General features: G+C 42.0%; 1 protein-coding gene and 1 long non-coding RNA gene across 12 annotated transcripts in view; one reads left to right on the forward strand and one right to left on the reverse strand.

The window, feature by feature from the left end:
• Positions 1-21840, forward strand: part of pcdh7b (protocadherin 7b) — a 123997-nt gene that overhangs the window by 24544 nt on the left and 77613 nt on the right. The gene's annotated exons all lie outside the window — the stretch shown is intronic.
• On the reverse strand, positions 7068-9579 carry LOC146674988 (uncharacterized). The gene is made up of 4 exons (XR_014910638.1): positions 9422-9579; positions 8896-9048; positions 8438-8525; positions 7068-7848 (listed from the first exon to the last, which is right to left on the reverse strand). It is a non-coding gene; the product is annotated as an uncharacterized LOC146674988 (long non-coding RNA).

A 21840-nucleotide genomic window follows, 5' to 3' on the forward strand; every position in this document is an offset into this window, starting at 1 on the left:
CTAGAATGATATGCCAGCCAATGCTGTGCCAGCCAATAGGAACAGATAAAATTCTTTTTGTTGTGGTCAGTTTTTTACAAAAAATGTTGCCACTTCTTTGTACATTCCCTCAAACCCATTTCAATAGTTTCCCCCTCCAGAAATTTGCTGAGATTTGTGGGTGCTTATAGTAATACTATTGAGATACTGAGGTGATAATATCAGTGATGTACTCAGCAACTGCAGCAAAAAAATTAGCCATGCATAGGATGAACATGCACTATCGCAATAGCTGCGGTTTGCGATGACCCAACGTGTAGTTAGATTTCTTTGGCGGCGCACATCAGGTTTCAGGGTTTCAGAGGGGTTTGCGGTCAACGCCGTTGATTTCTCACTGAAGCATAAATCCCTGGTCTTGCTAAGAATTGAAGACTGGAAACCAGAAGACTTCACTGATAACGAAGAATAAAATCAGTAAATATACAAAATAAGTCAGCAACGCACAACAATCAAGTAATGTGTAACAAAACTTGCTGGGTTTACTAGACAATGAAAAGATGTACTTTGATGTGACTGATGTTAACTTTTACTACAACATGCAGGATAATTTGCAGATCCTATAATAGTCCATTAGACATTAATATAGATTGGTCTTTAACGAAGAATTTAAAAGATGTGAGACAAACAGCTGTAAATCCTGCATTTATGATGTATCACTGTGCACACTGTACTAGCAAAGTGTGTGGATATATGTCTGCAAACACACATTAAACTTTATCTTTCCCTAATGGTGTTTATATGACCTACAAACCTGGCCAAGTACCATTAGGTCAGAGTGTGCCACCAGCCTGGCTCTTTCTAGCAAACACATAAATTCGAGTACGTCAGTCGGTCGAGTCTCATTTTCACTTCATTACTGGAGGTAACCGAATGCATTAATTTAGCTCTGCATGCGGAAAATGTGTTAGCCTCAGCATTTTCATCCACGGAAGGCCTTTTAATGAGAGCTGTTTTTATACTACAATGCATTATTCAATTAGAAGGATGAGTAAAGAAAGGCCCGCTGTAAAAGTCTCTGGCACGGGGTACTGGCCAGACAGATCTGGGACCTCATTGAGACAACTGGAAAGAGAAGGCAGAGATGGTGAGATGGAGTAATGAAAAACATTCAGTCTCAGTCAGATTATTAACATGAACCAAAATACACACTCACGCTACCATAGCTTTGCTGGTGGTAGCGTCACTAACCAGCAAACGAAAGCAGAATGATGATAAAATATTTTAGCTTGATCGGCGTGGTACATATAGCACTGAGAGCTATTGTTGAGTTGCACATTTCTTCGATGTTCTTGCTTCTTTGGAATATTAGGCCAACTATTTAGCACTTTAGATCAAGTTCTTTGAGAAAATTGGAAACTGAGTCTGTTCAGGATATGTTTTCCGCAGAAAGCAAAGGCACGTCTTGAGCTTGAGGAAAATGGTGCCTTTATGTTTCCATGTGTCCCAAGCCAAGTTTGCCTTGTGTGGTGTCAGGGGCCCATTAAAAAACAAGCAGGTGCACAAACATACTGTAGCTGCGTCGAACAACACTTGTCAATGGTTCCTTCTCACTCAGGCAGTGAGCCCAGTTTCTCAGGGTCCCTGAACAAAATGAGCGCTGATTGAGCCTGATGTTTTCAAAATGCTTCGCTGCTTTTCCCCTTTCTGCGCTCACACCGACACGCATGCTCGCATGTGGGCGCAGGCAAATAGCCGGAGTTGTGTTGAGAGTAACACGCAGCTGAAAACGAGTTGAGATATCGCCTCGAAATAGCAACTGCCAGATGATGTCTGCTCAGAGATTTCTCTTCCAAACAATAACCTGGAATCGGAGAGGCAAAAGCTGGGACACAGTCTCACTCAGCGGCCAAAGCGGGATAAGAATACAAATGCCCGTTTTGTATGTGGGAGAGAAAGCGAGGCAGGCTGGGATTGCACACAAAGTCCCTCAAATCCTCAGAGGCGCTAGGGGCCATCATGTGCCGAGCGGTAAATTGATCGTGACATAGCTCTGTGGAAAAAAAGGAACCGAGAACGTACGAGCATGTCAAAGCCACAAAAGATGAGGCAGTGGATGCAGGGCCAGAGAGAAAGGGAACACACACCGACCGCATCATTTAAACATCTTCGCTGGAAAGCGGCGCTGCTGCGTCTTTATGTCGACGTACCTGTGCGCCCGATATAGTAGGATGCCACTTTACCCCATGCACAGAGAAAAATCAGTCCTCAGAGATGGTTATGTTGACATTTCGCTTCAACTTACAGTTAAATTTAAGTTTACAGGCTTTGAAAATATAGAAGTTGAGCAAGAAAAAATATGGATGGTTTCAGAGTATATTCAGTGTTAAACAAGCCCTTCCTTTGAAGTGAAATTCTCTGACCCAGAGTGTGCAAGCACTTATGCTCACAACCTTGAAATATTAAAAGCCGCGTGCTGCAAAGATATCTCTGGGAATCCTCTGTTTGCTTTTTCTTGCTTTTTTTTTTTTTCTTGGACCGTCGCACGCAGGACAGTGACCGTCTGGATAAACCTTGCAGGATTTAGTAACATAACCAAATGACCAAAGAAGGTAAATCTAGCAGTGAAGTATTAGGAATGAGGTCAGGCGAGTGACTGGCTTAACCCAAACAATCTGGCATTTTTAGAGTGAAGACACAGTAGAAATGTGACTTTCATCTTGTGCGCCTATGCTGCTAAAACGTGAATGGTCCACTGCTTCATATGACAAGCTGTTTTGTTTCGATGAGTGTAAGCTTGGGCCTTGATGACAGCAAGTTTTATGTTAACGCTGTTTTTACATGTTAGGTTTAATAGTTTATCCAGCCTTGTCTTGGATAGGGAGGTTGCTTTGCTAGGACCATATTCTGTTTTTTATCACTGAATCTCTGGATTGATTTTGGATTGTGGTCTAAACTGGCCATATAAATAACCCTTGGTTACCATTGGGCTACTTGAATGTCCTCTTTGCTAAGCCATTGTCCGACTTGCTTCCATACAACTGCCCCACCCCCCCTCTTTGAAGTGATGCTTACCCTCAGTCTGCCCTTTGATGTGCTCGCCTTGGCCTCCCTTGAACTCTTAACTCAGTAAATTTCTGCACATGCCATTAGGAGTTTAAGAACAGGCTGAATGAATACGGATAAATGAAGGCCATCCCAATATCGCCGTTTCTCTAAGGGGCAACAAAGCAGTCTTGAGGTTTTTTAAGGAGCCTGTGTCTTTTGTTGCTGGATTTTTGTCTTGCATAAGAGGTTCTGTTGAGGTTTAGAAGGATTTCCCCAAACAGGTGCCCTTGCACCTAAAAAAAAGAGGAAAAAAAAAAGGAAAAATGAAGAGAGAGAATAACCATTGTGCTTGTGAAGAGTAAGTGCCTCTCCTAGCACATTTTGCTTTTGACCAGAGAATTGTGTCAGAATATTTCTGTCTCTATTCATGCGATACCCTGCCCTGTTCCCAGCAAGTGATTTGGTTAACCATTGAGCAGCTAGTGCTGATTCTTTATGACTCACGCCAACATCTTTTTCCCTCATCACAGTAGGGGGGCGACCACTTTGTCTTTTTATACACCCAACAACAATAGAAAATGCTGTTGAGTTTTATTCCTCCTTTGACATCAATAGCATTTTAGAACTATGCTGTTGAGGCACGGCTTTTCTGCAGCCGAGCTGGCCTCTCTCTGCCTGGGGCTACAAATGATGCGTGCAGCATACCTCAGCAGGGCTACACAGCTGAAGAACCTTCGCCCCGGTCCCCTCTTGTCTCCAGTCACCTCGGCGCGAGCCAGATCAAACGCAGCGAGAAGCGAGTGCTCGCTCGCGTGCGCGCATCAGCCAAAATCCTATTAGAAAACCTGATAATGTCAAAAACTGATGGGGGATCGAGATTAAAAAAAAAAAAAAACTTGACATGGACGAGTTTCACCCGACTTTTTAGGCGTTCAGACTCCTCTGACGGGCTCGAAAGTTTTAGCCGGAGGATCATATTCAACTCGGCTGTCATTCTGTTTCAGCTCGTCTCTTGATAACCATCTGCGATTTACAACTTAAAGGTCAAAGTCTGCATGAGGAAAACTGAAACTAATCCATCTGCTGAGGATAACTCTTTTTTGATGACACTTTCTGATGAGAATGGCGACATCCTGGGTTTGGAGAAAATCTAATATTTGCAACATGCTGTGTTATTGAAAATGAGATTTTCCATCGTAGATGGAAAAAGCCTCTGTAGACAGAAAAAAAGAAGTTTCAAAACTATTTATAATATTCTCCCCCTGCAGTTGTTGTGTACTTTTGATGCCCGGAGCAGCATCTTTCCCACTATTACACTCTTCTTCTTCTTCTTTTTTGTCCGTCTCTCCTGTTTATTTAGTTTTGTCTCCAGTCCCCTCATTCAATCTTTCCTCAATCTGGTGCTTCTGTCTCCAGTGCGCGAACAGGTCAAGGGCAGGAAAATGATAACATTCACTCATTCTCTGGTCAAATTAGGAGACTGCAGACTATCAGGCGCGCACACACACACACAGCACTGATGGATGAAAGGTCTCACACCAAGGATGTAAACATGATTCATGGTTCCTTTGTGGGTATTAGTCCTACACACATCCACATGAATGCGCGCGCATGCTCTTGACTGTGCTTGTATTTCAGAAATGCACTCTTTTGTCAACACATTTTCTTTATAATGCCAGATGGATTCCACCCCTGGCACTTCACTAGCAACAAAACCTACTACACTGTTTGAATGTCAACAACAAGGAAGAAGCAGGGAGCATTCAACACACTGCCTCCAGTCAGTCACGGCAGGTGGAAGAAGGTTCAAGGAGGTGTTTTTATACCCAGACACACTGCCACACACTCAAGCACACACCCAAGACACAGATGTCGAATGCCTCTGATAGTATTAGCTTTGTTTATACGTGTAGGCTTACGCACATCAGGCGAAGGGACGCAGCAACACTTTCTTGATGAGTGCACCCCCCCACTGATCTCTTAAACAGGCATACATTCAGCCTTCAGAAACTCCAAAATGCTGAGTGGGAAGAAAAGAGAAGAAGACACAAAGAAATGAGGAGAGAGGTAAAACATAGGAATGAAATGTGAAGAGAAAAGGGGGTTATGAAGAAGAAAGGAATGAAGGCAAAGACAAGGGTAGAAAAAGATCAAAGAAGAATAAATGGTCTGGGTCTAAAGCATAAAGAGGAAAATATTTCATGCACAAAATGTGTGCAAGACACACTGAATGCAAGAAATTTTTATATTAACAACATGAGGATGCAAGATTAGTAGTCTATAGTCACACTAGCTGCTCTAAATGGCTACAGCTTGACCATAAACTATACAAATTATAAAAGTTGGGGGACTTCACTCACGACTTTGTGAGGTCCTATTTCGGAGCCTTAATTTTGAGCATTACTGCTATCTCAGTCCTTTGGAGGTGGAATTGACAATAATCAGAAAAGAAGTTTGAGTTAAATTTTGTTAGTAAGGTACATCCATAACACGTATTGATGCTTTACACTGACACAGATGGCTGCTAATTAGCGCTGAGCACAGATTTCTTGGCCATTCCAATAGGCTCTCTGCCACAGTGTGTCCCTTGTCCTGGCTGCCTCACCTCACAGCCCACTAGTTGCAGCAGATAGCTGCCCCTACCTGAACCTGGTTCTACCAGAAGTTTTTTCCTGTGAAAATTGAGTTTTTCCTTCCCTCTGTCACCAAGTGGTTGCTCATAAGGGGTTGTCCGATTTTAGGGGTTTTCTCTTTATCATTGTAGGGTCTCTACATTACAGTATAAAGGGCCTTGAAGGATCTGTTGTTGGGGTTCCCTCTAAACAGGTCGGAGAGCAAATACAGAGACACAGACAACCATTCACACCTGTAGCCAGTTTAGACTCACCAGTTAATGTAACCCTGCAGTGCCCAGAGAGAACCCATGCACAGGGAAGAAGATGCAAACCCTACATATGGTGGATCGGAACCAAGGCCCTTCTTATTATAAGGCAACATTGCACTTTCACACATGGTGCTTTGAACCATCAGCAAGCTAGCACACAAATAGCAAAAGGGAGAATATGTTAAAATGTTAAGTATATTGTTTGACAAGATTTCTGTCTTAGTTTAACTTTCTCTGCCTATTGACAAAGTAATGTAATATATCAAAAACAAACATGAAGGACAAATCTGAGGTTTGCAGTAAAGAGATCCCTGAGATCAAAACATTTATCCTCCATGAACTTCCATTTCAGTAGCTGTCTAAAAATTAAATATATGAGTTTCATGTTGGTACTAGACCTACACTGAAAAAAATATGTTGTTGGATTTACTTAATTCAATGGTGGACATTTGTTGCACACAGATGTTTTGCTTTGGCAGCAACTTAAACAATTGAGTTAAATTAACACAATTTATTCATGTTCAATAAACCTGTGCAATTTGTGTTGATAAAATGTGACTTAAACATGTTTTGATGAAGTAATTTGAGCTCTTGGAATATTTTAATCCTTCACAATTTTTTCACTTTATCCCAACACCATTCAATAACTTTTACCCAATACTACTTGGTCACTTAAATACTACATGTTATCTTCAAATTACATTTTGCTATTATATTCTAGTATCAAATACACAATTTTCAAATGGAGGCCTTATAACAGATTGTATTGTTCTCTTCCAAGATGGTTGCTGGCATCCACCAGTAACCTTTAAAAACAAAATGTCTAATTTCACTGCATTGACAGTAGGTAAAGAATTAAACTGACATTACTCCTCCACTGAATCTACATAAATCAACAGTTAAATAATGTCAGTTCTTCCGTGTTCTCTGGAATCAATCACAGCAAAGAAATTAGACTGTTTCTTTTGAAAAATGTTACAGGACAATACAAAACATTCTATTTAAGGCCTCTGACGTCAAGATTCAGTTAAACAACAATTATAACTAAACAATTTGAGGAAATGTTAGTTTCCATTAACATTAAATTAGGTTACTGAATTGGCAAACACCTTCCTATTAACATTACCCATTTTACCCCAATAACTAAAGAAATTAGCACTTGCAGGTCAAAACCTTTATTCAAGAGACGCAAAAATAACATTGATACAGTGACTGTCAAAAATTACAGCACTGATCATACTGTGACATCTTGGTTCAAAACAGCACACTTAGAAATATTCAACGTTCTTTACTTCAACTGAATGAAACTGAAAATACCATTTCACACGACCCATATGGGATATTTAGACTGTATAACTGTTCACGCTACATCTCTTCACTAGTAAAAGAAAGAAAAAATACAAACAGAAATTGAAAAATGCTGCCAAACAGACAAACAGAGAACTTGTACAGAGCAAAAGGAAAAACAAACAACAACAACAAAAAACAGCTCGTCCTCATGGCAGTTGCAGAGTATATAAAAATGAACCCTGCGATCTGCTCCTGGAATTGAGCTTCAAAAATGCAGCAGAACAAGTGTGAGATTTAAATGTCCTCTCACCTAGAGCTGGTCACCTCACATGCATAACAGTGAGCTTTCCTTGCAGGAGCAGTTTTGTCTTAGTTGTGAGCTTTTCTTGAGAGCTGAGTTGCATCCAACTCCATTACCACCCATTGAATCACCTCAAAAGTGTAGCAGAGTTGTGATGGGTAACTCATGTTGAAGGAATAAAAATGGTCCAAACAGCATGGCTACTGCAAAGGTCACGTTATCCAGATCTTGAAGAACTACTATACCCTCGATGATGATGCCAACATCAGAAAAGTCATTGCCTGGCGCATCTCTGGAGACAGATGTTCATTGTGGTTTTCTCAATCTGTGCAGTGGCCTCAGTCAAGTCCTGGTTAAACACAAAACATTTTTTTAAGATTCCCTTTTAAACTCATCTCTTTTGAATCTACCAGTTCTAATGTTAGAGTAATTTAAACCATAGTAAATAGCTATAGCCAAAGAGTGGCCTGCCATGCTGCCATTCATGGTCTAACAGAGTTTCTAAGAGAGAGTGAAAAACATAATAATTTCAAATGCTTTACATTAGTTTTTGTTAGAAAGACACCGGCCCATCAGAAATCCAGGTTATGTCACTCAGAAGATGTTAGAATTTAGACTTTCAGCCCCACAATTTGGTTAGCTGTTGGTCAGTTGGTCTTTTTTTTTTTTTTCAAACAAAAGCTAATGTAAATACTGGTGGGATTTTCCTTTGTTCATTAGAATGACAAATTTAAAGTTTTTTCACACTGATGTGACCCCTAATACAGGGGTAGGGGTGGGGCCTCAAGGGCCGGCGGCCGAGTTCACTACTAGGCCTCATGTGAACTTCAAATTATTAAAGAGGACTACTGGTCCTAACCAGTCCAATGAGGATCAAGTGGATAACTAAATGCATTTTTAAATGTTGCAAAGCCACAATCTACTCATAAAACACTCACCATGAACTCCTGCACCAAGATGTTGCAATTGTCTTTCACACAGATGCGGAGCACTTTGATGAGACTCCCTTTGAGCATTAATGTCATCCTAAAGTATTATAACAAAGAAAACAGAGATTTGTGAACTTTTCAGTAGCACAGAAGAAAATGATCCCAGACAAAAACTTGACTTTTTAAACCAGTCAACATGCAACACCAGCATCTACAAAGCAATAGCAAAAGTTCCTGTTTGACATCAACTTTATGGATATATAGTTTCCAGAACATTTATTTTTAAAAAAAGATAATTTTTTCTCAGTGGGCCAGTAAATGCATGACAAAAAAGAATGGCATCCTTTCAGTGGAATCAGTACTCACAGGTAATAGTTGACTGTTTCAATGGATGCAGCATAAAAATCTTTTACTGACCTAATGCAATACATATACACTTTGTAGTTAAAGAATTTTAAAGTTCTTACTGTCATCATGGCAGCTACATCCTTTAGCTTTGTGCACTGTTCCCCCGATCACTTTGCAAACACTTTCAGCAGACTGTCAGAGAGAAACTCAGCTCCGTCAGAAACCTTGACTGTAAAGGCAAGGTTGGGATGCACTGGAATGCTGCATTTTATCTGAAATAACATTTTGAAATTTTGAAATAACAGCAGGCACTGTGCTTGGTTAATCAGTAATGTTTTGTTGAATAAAAACTGTGTTTCCAGATCTTATGGGATTAAAAAAATCCAAAGATGTTTGTTTCTGATTTGCAACCCAAGAACCCACAAGTTACAACCTCATTTTAGTTCAAGTGTGCATTAATGTGAGTCCAGTAATCACCTTTCTGACAATACATACAGGTATAAGTTAAACCTATGGCAGATTTTGGATTTCTCAGTTGTTTTAATAGGGTGGTCTATTTGTGTATGCATGCACCTAATAATTATACAAAACCTATTATAATTAAGTTACAGAAACCTTAAGCGAAAATAGAATATACTTTCTTACCATAACACCTTGAACCCACAATCCATCAGCTGACTCCTGGTGAAATGCAGAATAGATGTGGTCTCTCAATGTGCAGCAAAAAAAACAAAAAGAAAAGGACAGCAGGTGAGGGCAGGAGGGGTAGGGATGTAAGCTAGCATAATGCCGCTAATGATATTAGCTAAAGCTGTTCAATGTCCAAAATCTCACTAACACCACGGTGCAGTAAATACACAATGTAACTGAAGAGTCAGTTGGCAAATCTATTCACACAGAAAACCAAATTATGTTATGAGTGCCTCATAATTAGGTTTAATGTGATATTACGGCTCTTGTGCCAAAGACAAATTCAAATGAAAAAGCGCCAATTCTTTGACAACAGATAAAACAGCAAATAAGCTAACGGCTCTTTTTTAGCATGTTACATGGCGACACTCTAGACGTTTAACTACATTTGGCTGAAATATGGTAAATATTAATTAAAAAAATCAAGACATACCAAAAACGTAGAGTTGGCTACTCGACTTGACTGAGATGGATGCCTTTTTTGAACCACGATCCAAAGCCCGCGAGATGAAATCACGCGTGGTTTCACGAGATTTAACGTTGCTATCTTATTGACTTACTTCACCTGAACATGATATGAACAATTTAATACACCCTTTCTGCATATCATGTAGTTTTTACACTATATAGTTACATTTATCTTTAAAACATGAGGTAATTGTGTTAAATACATGCAAGATGCTTACATAAATCCAAGAGATGGCCAGTCCCTTTTTTTCAGTGTACATGCATCATGGGATCCCCAAAGTCATTAGGATTCACCAAATGCAGAACATCAGTGTCTGGATTTATTTATAGTAAATGGTAGATGTAGATGTTAAGGAGTCTCCCTGAATGGGTAATAGCACTGACCCACACCACAGCTTCTGGTGGAAAGTAAATAACTAACACGTTTCATGGCAATCCATCAAATAGAATTTGAGATGTTATATTTACGCTATGGACCAAAGTGGTGGACAGCCCGACAACACTGTGCGAATCTTCAGCATGTGACCATTTTCTCTTTGACACACAGTAATAATTTAGACATCAGTCTCTGAACTTAAGCTCCTTTTTGCTCATCTTCTTCCATGCCCCCACTTCTTTCGTTTCATCTACTTACAATCTCCTTTATCTTATTCATTTCACCGACTCTCATCTCCTCACTGTATCGCTTTTTACAGTCCCCCCCTCCCCCAAGCGTGCACGCTCACACAAAAGTATCATTTTCCCTTTCTTCCACTCATTTTTCTTTGTTCTCTGTTTGGCTTTTTATTCACACACTATAGATGATGTCTACTTTGTCCCTGTGCTGGATGCTGAAATCTGACCTATTTTTGCTGGAAGATTTGGAGGCAGTTTTTTTTTCTTTTCAAACCAAGGCCAGTCTAGAAAAGCTAATTGTATAAAATCCTCACCACATCATCTATTGTGAATTCCTCTGAGAGAATTATTTAAGATGCCTGACCAGGTTGATATGGATAAATGTTCCCATTACCACTAAGTGAAACCCGCAGCTCCGCTCCGATTTTAGATGACACTGACAGCAAAGACAGATATTTCTCAAAAGAAATGTAATTTAATTCTCGTGTACTAAGATTTTTCATCATTTGTCGCCATCAAAATTGAACTCTGCACACTTTGCTATTTCTCTCAAGCTTATTTCCCACAGTCACATTAGTATGTGACCACGGGTAGGATCATAGCTCACCCATTGGGTGCTGTCCAACGGATTTGATCCCCTGCTCTGGCCACGGCCATCTGTGTCTGTTGGCGTTGTAATAACAGAAATCCGCCCGCTGGTCTCTCCTCCAATACCCAGCCAGTCCTTGTGCTTGTGCTGAGCACTGGACGATAGTAATTTGGTACAGGCCTTTCATATATTAAGACCACGTAGTCCTGTCCCTCTGCTTGCATAACCTTGCGGATGATGAAAACCGGATGAAAGGATAAATATATATTTGGAAATTGAAAATGAGCCAGGCACAAACAAGTACTATTTTGCTGTCTCTCTGCTCAGTTAGGCTAAAGAGATAGGGGAAACATTCTGCTTATCCCTTCAGCTAATCCCTTTAGACAAACGCTGAATCCCTCAGAGCATGGTGCTCATTGCAACATTAGCCAATGTGCTCTATCATAACTGATGATTGATTACTGTCCTATATTAAAATATATATATATTTTTTTGGTCATTTTTCAAATGAATTTTTCTTTGTCTTTGACTTCCCATTTGTGCTTGCAACAAAATTTTGACTTTAAGTTTATGAAATATTAGCAGACGTTATCTTTGAGTGGTTAAAAATACACATACCACAGACAATTCTACAATTCAAAATATAGCATGACCAAGACATACAAAATAAATGTAAATTCTTATTCAGTATGATACTCTATGAGTGACAGCACATAAACGCCGCAAGAAAGACAGAAATCAATTTTGTCATAGACTTCTATAGGACCAAAAATCCTATCGCCATCTGGTAGCTTTCAGATAGACTGCAGGTTAGCTTCTTTCTTTTTTTTCTAATGTGAAGCTATGTCCATGACGTCTATGATCTAAGTAAAAATGGCGGTTGCTCCTTCCCTCTCCTAAGCTGTCTTTGTGTAAAGCATCATTTTTTGTCCACCTGTCCAGTAACACATTTGAAAACTCTAGCTATACTACAAAATTAAGAGAATGTTACCTATCAGTCAGTAGGCTTTATTGTGTGAACAAGCAGGCATTCATTTATAGCTTCATATGTTAAGCAACAGACAGTAGATGGCTAGCTTAGCTTACCTTAAAGACTTGAAATGGGAAAACAGGTAGCCTAGCTTTGCCTGAAGATAACAAAATCCATGTACCTTGCTTGAGCTTTATAAAACTCTAAAGTGTTAATACAGCATCTTTGAACCATCAAATAGGGTATGCAGCCGAAGATATGCTAGGCTAACCAGCTATAGCTTAGCTACTGGGCGGAGGGTGGGAGGAGCGGTATAGGTCCTTTCATCCAACCTCCAGTAAAGGGAATAAGAGTAGGCTATTCCCAGAAATGTCAAACTATTCTTTTAATAACGAGTGTCAAGAGGGAGAGAAAGTCTTTAAAGTGACTTGTGCATATGAGTGAAAGTGTGTGTGTGTTGGGCTCTAAATTCCATAGTGGGTGCCTCCCCATAATAATGATGCTATTAAACCCTTCTCTTAAGCTGACTTTGCTTTCCTTTTCCCTCGTCCTTTATCCCCCCTTCCCGCCTCCACCTTTCTCTCTTTCTATCTCCCTCTCTCACTCTCTCTTTACACCCCTGGCCCCTCTCTCACACTTTCTGAACGCTCAGTTGACCACCCCAAACGCCCAGTCCCTCAGTTTCTCCCCCCTGCTGCATTATTATTGCGTATGGCTCTCTCCTGGCTCTGCAGAAGCCATTAGCTGAGATTAGCAGTGGAGGAGCCAGGCTCTCTCTCTCTTTCTCCCCTCCTCTCCTTCTCTCTCCCTTTCGTTCACTTGCTTTATTTCTTTTTTTTTTTTGATTCAGGCTAGCTGTAGCCGCCACGCTTGCTGAATGATTACCATCCATTATAGGACCTTATTGTGCTGACAGAGGCAACTTCAGACCCCAGCCCTGGTCATAAAGAGAAAGAAAGAGTGAGAGGGGGAGAGGGAGAGAGAGAGAGACACTCACAGTCTTAGGCACATTCCCTGTAAGTGTAATGTGTAAAGTGTAATGTGTGCAGATGCATGTGTAAGGTAGAGAGGCAAAGAGCGAAGGATGGAGGCCTGAAAGGAGAGGAGGGAAAAGATAAGGCAAAAGAGAAGTGGGGTGTCTGCATAAGGGGTTTGGAAGCAGGAAGTGGCTGCTATGAATGCGAAACAAGGGGTGGGAATCTGGCAGCGATCGGGCAGTTATTACCAACTATTCGTCGAGGTCTGACGGATGCTACGGTACTGCACAGCCGGATGCTCGTGCACACTACATGCAGCGATGTTAACCTTCTCGGCGAGGGACGGGGCTCCCGTACCCTTGCTGTGATCCCTCAGGCAGGAGGCATCCAAACTCTCACACGATGCACCTTTTTGCTGTACCAAGAAAATTAAAAAATAAATAAAACACTAAAACTTCAGACAGGGCGACAAATCAAGTGTCATTTTTATTTAGAATAGGGGGGTGGAAGAAAATTTCAACAAAACAAGCTGGGCTCATTTCCTGGCTGCTGGATCGGATTGTTAGAGAGACAGAGAAAGACGCAAGCGAGAGAAAATTCTGTCACTTGACTGAAACAGGACAGTCATGGAATATCAATAATTTCTCTCATTTTCTTCCTCCACCCCCCCCCCCCCCCCTTTTTTTCCCTTTTGTTACAACTTCTCCCTATATATAAAAGAAAAGTATGTTCTCTGTTGGCAGCATTTTTTTTCCCTCTTTTAGCCCACAAGGCCTGCAGCGAATAATGCGAAGCTCAAGCTCCGATCATAAAAATACATTCTTTTGTCTCCATTTCTTTTTCTCCTAAATGTTGTCTGGAGAAGAAGTGGGCTTTAAAAAGTTGCAAGTATACTTGGGGAGGAAGGAGGCGGAGGGGGGTTAAACAGTACAAATCTGTGTGATTTCATGTAACAAACAGGAGGAGGGGGGATTTCTTTCAAGTGTTAACAACTCTCAACACCCCCAAAACACCCTCCCTTCCTCCATCTATCAGTCTGCTGCCTCTCTCTCTCGCTCGCAGCTTCTTCTTCAGAGGTTTGCTGAGCTGCATTTCAATGAGTTTGTCCCAAAAATAAAAAAAAAAGCCCCGTCAATTTTCTTGGCAGATCTCTAGAGCGTGATACTGTAAAACTAGATAAAAATGACAGGCAGCGACAGAAATTCACCTGACTTTAAATCTGTGTCTGGATTGTTTTTTTCTTTCAAGAAAAGGCATGATGAAGACAGAAGAGTGTGTGTGCGCATCTGTGTGTGTGTTCCTCTTCCGCATGTGCACAATTTACTCCCTCCATCCGTCAGCTCATGGTCACCACCATGTGTCTGTTGTTGACAGCCCTGGTAGTCTTTACAAGGTCTGGATTAGCATACCGTCAAACCTTGGTCCCACCCCTTTCACCTTTCATAGTTGCTATCTTTAGCCAATGCTAATACAGATACCGACATTTTTATCATGTAGAGGCAGCTAATGTGGGGCAAAGTAGCGGGTTGTGATTTATGAGAGGAATCAACATTAGTTTGCAAATTCTGAACACTAAATCATTGTGATTTTTACTATAATAATTAACTAACACAAAAACACACACCTTTCAGCTGTTCGTGTACTTTGTGCCTGTCTCGAAAGCACTTTGTCTCTAAATAAGCAGTTGGCTCTAAATAAAATAGAAATGCCATTAAAAAAACAAACACACACACACAAAAAGGTTCATACATTTTTCACAGCAGATGTTTGAGCTCTAGCTTTTTTAAAAACAATTTACTTTGATCCACATGTATCGATCCTATCATACTAGTATCGATCCGATACCGATACCAGCTTTGGTGTCCATGCTATCTATATTTGGGTCGATTGGCCCACCTCTACCGAATACCTCTGCTCTTAAGTTTGCACCTTGTATCACTTTCACCTGTCCTCAGATACAAGGTGCAAAGCATCTCTGGCACTGGTTAAAGCATCACCTTCCTATATTTCGACCCCATACATTAGCACTTCCTGCAATTGCATCCACTTCGTCTCCACTCTCCTCCATCTCCTCCTGCCCCCTTCGTACGCATCACTCTCAATCACATCTATCTTCTCGGATCTCCTCCTCCCATTTTCCCCTTTCTTGAGACCCTTCTTTATTTGTAATCTATTTTCTCTCTTTTAGTGAACCTCCCCCCCCCCCTTGCCAATACCTTGCTATCTCTTCCACTTCTCCCCTTCTTTTTTTTTACTACTTTCAATCTCACCCCTTTCAGCCATGCTATTCTCTTTTAGTTTTCCATCTCATCTCGCTTACTCTCTCTCCCCCCTCCCTCTCTGTCTCTCTTTCTCTCCTGCCTGTTTCTCACCAGTCAATAATGAAAATTGCTTGCTACCTTGAATGGATTATGGGTGTGCGCAGGGGCCCCAGGTAGTTTGTTTGAAGGCGCAGCGGTGTCAAATGAAAAGGCCCGGGCCATTTTCTACCTGCCACGGGCCTTCTGCCTCCATCACTGTTCCTGGGGAAAATAAACAACAACAACAAACTGGCGCGCACGGCGGGGTGCGGGAGAGACGCACGAACGGCCACATGATGGAAGCAACCGGACGTGAGCGCGAGCACACCTGCATCCATCTCATCGACGACAGCGGATCAAGCGTTGCCACCGCACTCAAGCGCTCTCCTGCACCTTTCCTCTCTCTTCATCTCTCTTTCTCTCGGTCTCTCTCCTCCCCCTTTCTCCCTCCGGTCATGTATTATGAATGTTGCCTAATTACGCAGCCCCAGAAATTCCTCATACGGGCTGGCACATTTATTTGTTTGCTTTGTATCTCTTTGCCTTTCTCTTGTATGCAAAATCCTTCTGTGATAGACTTGTTTATTCCTTGGCTCTGCCTCGCTGAGATCAAACAATGAGCAGATTGAACGGGGACCGGTGCGCGATTGATGGTCAATCCTCGGGGTCGGTACGCGCCAATGGGGGGACAGACGAAGTGGTAAAACATGCTAAGCAAAGGGTGCATGTCTCTCCAATCCGAAGCACATATGCTTCGACTGTGACACAAATCTAAAGAGATGCGTTTTGTTTGCCTGCCGTCTTAATTATGCCAACCAGTTTACTGCAAAAACCTGACTTCTGCGAATGTGTGAATGCGTGCGTGTGTGTCTAAGATTCGACGTATTACCACAGTTTGGTGCTGTGTATGAGTTAATGCTGCTGTCTTTTTTCTTTTTTCTATCATTTTCTCTTCTCTCTGTCTGTCCCTCTTTCTTTCTTACAGCAGTGATTTCTCCCAACGGTGACTCATGACAACTATTAATTAGGCCCACGAGTGGGAGTGTGTTTTGAAATTCGGTCAAGCTCTGACTGACAGCTGCTGCGTTATCGCCATTGAAAACATAATCACATAAAGCTTTGCATATTGCATCGTCCTCCGGCGAGTGTAAAGTAGCCGCATCTGTTTGACAAATATGTTAAGACGTCGCTTTTTCAACATTGATGCGGACAGAGAGAGATAGTGTGTGTGTGTGCGTTTGTCCAAACAAGGCTGCCTGTTTTAATGTCACATCCACTTAAACGCCACGTCCGTCCCTTTGCGAGTGCGCAGATGTGAGCTTGCGTTGTTTCGGCACTTGTGTGGGAGTGTGTGTGGGAGTGTGTGTGTTACTGTACTGGTGTGTGCGAATGCACACTTTTATTAATGTATAAAGATTTGTGCATGTGGGCTTCTCTTCTAAAGATCTTCGCTCATATAGTGAGACGTGGGCTTTTTTTCTCTTTCTAAACTGTCCAAACACCTTTTTAGGATAATGAGGATCAAATTGAGATGTACATATAAAAGAGCACAGCTGGGGAGTGAGAATGGGGGAAGGGCATTAGAGAGGGAAACAGCACTACCTATAAGCGTCTTGTACGAGTGAGCAATCTCTATTCACTGACCTTAATTGTGAATTTTAATGTAAAGCAAATGTTGGTTTTTTTTGTTTTTTTCCAGCCAGCGACCAAAGTAAACCTGGGTGGAACAAAGACAGGCCTCCTTTGCATCTACAGCAACAGGTTTTGGACATAATAGTGCTTTTGTCCTTCACCCTACATTTTTACTCCTGTATGAATTTGTGCAGAAATCCAAAAAAAGAAAGAAAGAAAAGAGAAAAAAATCCTCTTACAGAAAACCAATAGTGCTTTCTGACTGAAGTCTGTGAATGCAGAAGGAGCTTTGGGGCTAAGATTTCACAGCCACTAATAAGCATTCAGCCTCATCTCCTCCTCTGCCTTGTGATGACTTGGCTGCTAATGTGTGACTGACAACCCTCGGCTTCTGTGTTGATTGGGGCCGTTTTGCAGGTTGGATAAGCGCATGGCTTGATGGACAGATCTGGGCTGCAAGTGGGATGGGCGTGTCTCCTGTCGTCTCGTGCGGCTTCGGATCATACGCGTCAAAGCTTCGTCTTTTGTTGGCTACGCTTCCGCGAGAAGGTGTGCATCTCTGCTCTCTTATTGGCTCGCGTCGCTGGGGCTTTTGCCGAACACTATAATGCTGAAAAACTTTTCGGTGGATTTCAGCCATCTCTCTGGGATGGCCTTGGTTGGCTGGTGGCAGCGGGAGCATTGTTTTTTTTTTTTAGTTTGCCAGATTGCTGGGCCTTGCCTCTCTTGTTTGCCTGCTTAAATTAGCCCAGCAGGGACCTGTGGTTGCCAGAGTGATTTTATCTGGTCAAATTTTAACATAAAGTCCGTCCATATCTTCTTTTCGCTCCCTCCACATATTCCCTTCCCTAACAATCCGATCGATATGTATTAGCTCCAAGGAGGCTACCAGGCTTAGACGGTCACAAGGTCACGTGTGTGCAGGGCTCTAGAGTGCGACCAATTTGGTCGCAAATGCGACCAAATTTTTCAGTGGTGCGACTAAAAATAAATATTTGGTCGCACAGGTGCGACCAACTGTTCCGGTAACAAAAAAAAAATCTCTGTAACTCTCCGTGTGGTCTACAACAGACACACATTATGCCCCTATTGTGGACTAAACCAATCAGAGATAGTCAGGGGCGGGACCTCTCTGATTGGCCGTGGTCCAGTTGAAAGTGCAGGTGGAAGAGAGAGGTGAGTAGCTTGAATAAAGCGATATCAATTCATTAACGGATTCCACACAAAGACCTAAACACGGAGCGGACCCAACACATCAGAATCAGCTTCGTCTTTCTCGGCTTTCTCACCCGACGGCCTGAACACGGACACGCTGTCGGAGCTTAGCGATTCTTCGGGTCCGCGCTGTGTTTACGTCTTTTTGCGCTGATTCTGAGCTGCAGGTTTTGCCTCTCTCCAACCAAAATTCACCGAGCCTGCAGCAAAAGAAGCAGCAAACTGCGCTTCACATTTGATCAATGTCGTCATGAATTCCCTCTGACTTTTGCTGTTTTGCTTCCACCACGATAAAAATCACACTTCCTGCACAGCTCTCTCTCTCTCTGTACTTCAGGAACAGTTTCCCATCTCAAATCTGTTTTCTGCATTATTCATTCGCTTATTACCCACCAGTCTAGCGTTGTTTACAGCGCTTTTTCTTTTTTCACTTAAATGACCTCGGACAAGAAAGCCTAATTTCTGCTGTTCAATACTGAAGAAATTTAAATTTCTTAAAATTATGCAAAATTGCAGAATATTTTTAAGGTTATCTGCTATAAAAAGCCAGACCAGGAAAATCTCCTTCATGTTTTCCTGTGTTTTATTCTCAGTTACTTTCACACAAAGGCATCTGCTGTGATTTTCACAATTCTGATGAAGTCTCATGTGTATCAGTACTGATAAATGATCAGAATTATAATATTTCTGACTGTCTGAGGCTAAATTGAATCAAATCAGGACTTTGAGAACCGGAATTGAATGGATTATAGAAATCAGTGATGATACTCAGCCCTAGTGAGCAGCCTAGGCCTGAGAGAAGTGGATGTACTGTAGCTGTGGGTAATAAGAAAAGATGAAAAGAACTATTGATAACTTTTTTGTTAAGTTAAGGCCTGATCTGTCTGAAATTCATAGCCAGTGCTCTGACACGGTGCCATCAATATTTGAATGCTGAAAAAGCACAGTGTATCCAGAAAACACATTATATGCTGCAGTAAATGCACTGCCCAAGTGTCCCCTCTCCCCACGGCCTTTCAGCAGCAGACAGCAGCAAACAGGTCGTCAGAGGAGGCCAAGATGATGATTAAGTTTTTAACATTTTCTACAATATTGACAAAGCACTTTAAGCACAAGTTTGTTAGTTAATAATTTAGAAATTAATATTGTCTGTATGGACTTCCCCCCCCCCCCAAAGAAAGTGCACATGTAAAACTGCGGTGTTAAGCGATGCGGTTGAAAAATTTGAGTGCGCCTAACTTTTGTGCCGGTACGCCTAAATTTTTAAAGTTAGGCGTACCGGTGCGCCCATGTCAAAAAGTTAGTCTAGAGCCCTGGTGTGTGTAGTGCACTGCACAGAAAGCAGGTTTGGCTCTCCGTGATCACTGCTAATTATTAGCAGTGAAAAAATCAGCAGTAGTCCTGACCCACATCAGTGTCCATCAGAGCCACCGAGCATTGTTTAGTGCTCTAGAAAAGCACACTGAGCTCCTCTCTGTGTTTATGCAAACTCCACTTGGTATCTTAAGCAGATAAAGGCTCGGGAATCTTTTTAAATCCTATCCAGAGCCACCGTGCTCGCATCCGAGTGAAAACAACAGCATGTGACTCGCATCGCATATTGGTCCCTGCATTCAAATTGCAGAGCAGTGAAGAATGGTGAGGACCTCCTGTACGTTAACACCCCCCCCCCCCCCCCCCCCCCCCCCTCTTCCCCCTTCCCCACACTATCTTGTTCTGACATTCTGTTTGTTAAGCCTCCCAGCACTGTGAGGTATGGGCGGGGTTAATCAAAGGTCTTGAATGAATGAGGCATTGTTAATCCAGTTCAGATGTTGTATCTAGGGTAAACCCACGGAACCCAGCATGCACCAAAGACCTACACAGCACACAGTTAATGCTCCTAAACAGATGTCTTTTGGTGAGAGTGCATGCCAGTGACACACACACTAATAGCAAGAGCTTGCAAATTTATTGTCAAAACACACAGCCTCGCACAACTATTGTACAAATATTCAGCTGGACTAAGTGGCGTAATTAACCGTCATTTTACAGTCCACTGCGCCTCCAGCAGCCATGGTGGTATCACATTCTTACTTTCCTAAATGAGGAATTTTGTCCCACACCAAAGAGAATCTATTCTCGAAGCAAATGGCCGCGGTTGCCTCTCATTTAGCTACGCGGCACTTTAAAAACCGAAATTTTCGTTTATTTATGTGGATTCTGGTGGTCTTTTTGCTATATCCACCTCACACGCTCCGTCTCTGCATGTCATCCTCTTCCCATCCTTCTTTTAGTCCTCTCCAACTGCAGCGAGGGCTGAAATGAATTTCGACTTGTCAATTCTGTTTGAAAAAAAAAGGGTGCAGAGAAGGGTGAGGAGAAAAAGAAGACAGAGAATTAAAAAAGCACGCCAGGTCGCTGTTTGAGTTTCTAAATGCCGGGGCCCGGAACGTGACCTACAGATGTGAGATTCCACCACTTGATGAAATATTAACTAGATTGTAGGACTCGGCGGAGATCAGCTGTGCCGGGAAGCGCTGCATGGAGAGAAAGGGGGGGCGACGGTGAAGAATATCAGGGAGACGGTGGCATCTCAACACGATTAAGGTTGATAGGGTCATGTAAAGGAATGTGGGAATGAAATGGAACTCATTAGTGGAGAGGGAGAAGGATGACAGGGACCTTTATTCATATGTGTGTGTGTGTGCTTCCTCGTGAGCATTGAGACACCCGAAAGTTCCTCCAAGGTCTTTACATGGCAGACAAAGCGTAATGGGAAACATACCGCTCACCTTATCACTGGATTTACAACCCAACAACCCCATTCGTCTTTCTCCACCTTGTTAGTATTACGCATCAGCCCCAAAGTGCTGAGATAAGCCAAGCGCGAGACACGAGAATTAGGGAGTGGAAGTGAGCGTGATGGATGAGATGGCGGGAAATATTCTTGACAGATGGATGAGAAATGAAAAGTTGTTGGTGCTGAAAAAACAAACTCACTAATGGCGATGATCACATCTGGATGGGCTGATACCTAGCAAATGTTGGTTTAAATAAAATAAAAAAGCTGCTTGACTCCTGCAAAAACACCAAGAGCATTGTCTTGTTTTTATGCAGAACACATGTTTCTTTTCCGTCTTTGCTGTCTTTAGCCATTGCGGCACCATTTCTACACCGTCAAGTACCAAAAGAAAAGGACACTCACCTCAAACCCAACCCTCTTCAAAAGCACTCCCTTGGGAATACATGTCAATATTAAAAAATATATATTTATATATACAAAGGCAGCATATGCAATTTTCCAGGACTTGAAATAACATTCAAAGACAGATTTGCCTCATGGTGGTAAAGTTGCATTGCATGCTAACCACTAGCAGGGCCACCACTCACGCGTCTTTGTGGTGTATTATTCTGTAATGTATTGAGTTGTCATTTCTGCCTGACCTGCTTTTCTTTCTGGAGTAGAGGTAGAAAAAGAAGTAGAAGAAGAGAAAGACCAGAGGCACAGTGATGGGTGGAGGAAGGGTAGTGGGGGGGCAAACTAAGTACATGGGGGATAACAGAGACTGTAGCCTTCTAAATAACTAGCCTTCCAATGCCCCAAATTCATAATAATATAGTCTGCA

The sequence above is a fragment of the Rhamphochromis longiceps genome, linkage group LG3, assembly GCF_057381845.1.
Source record: "Rhamphochromis longiceps isolate RC_006_pf linkage group LG3, R_longiceps_female_GT1.1, whole genome shotgun sequence".
NCBI lineage: Eukaryota > Metazoa > Chordata > Actinopteri > Cichliformes > Cichlidae > Rhamphochromis > Rhamphochromis longiceps.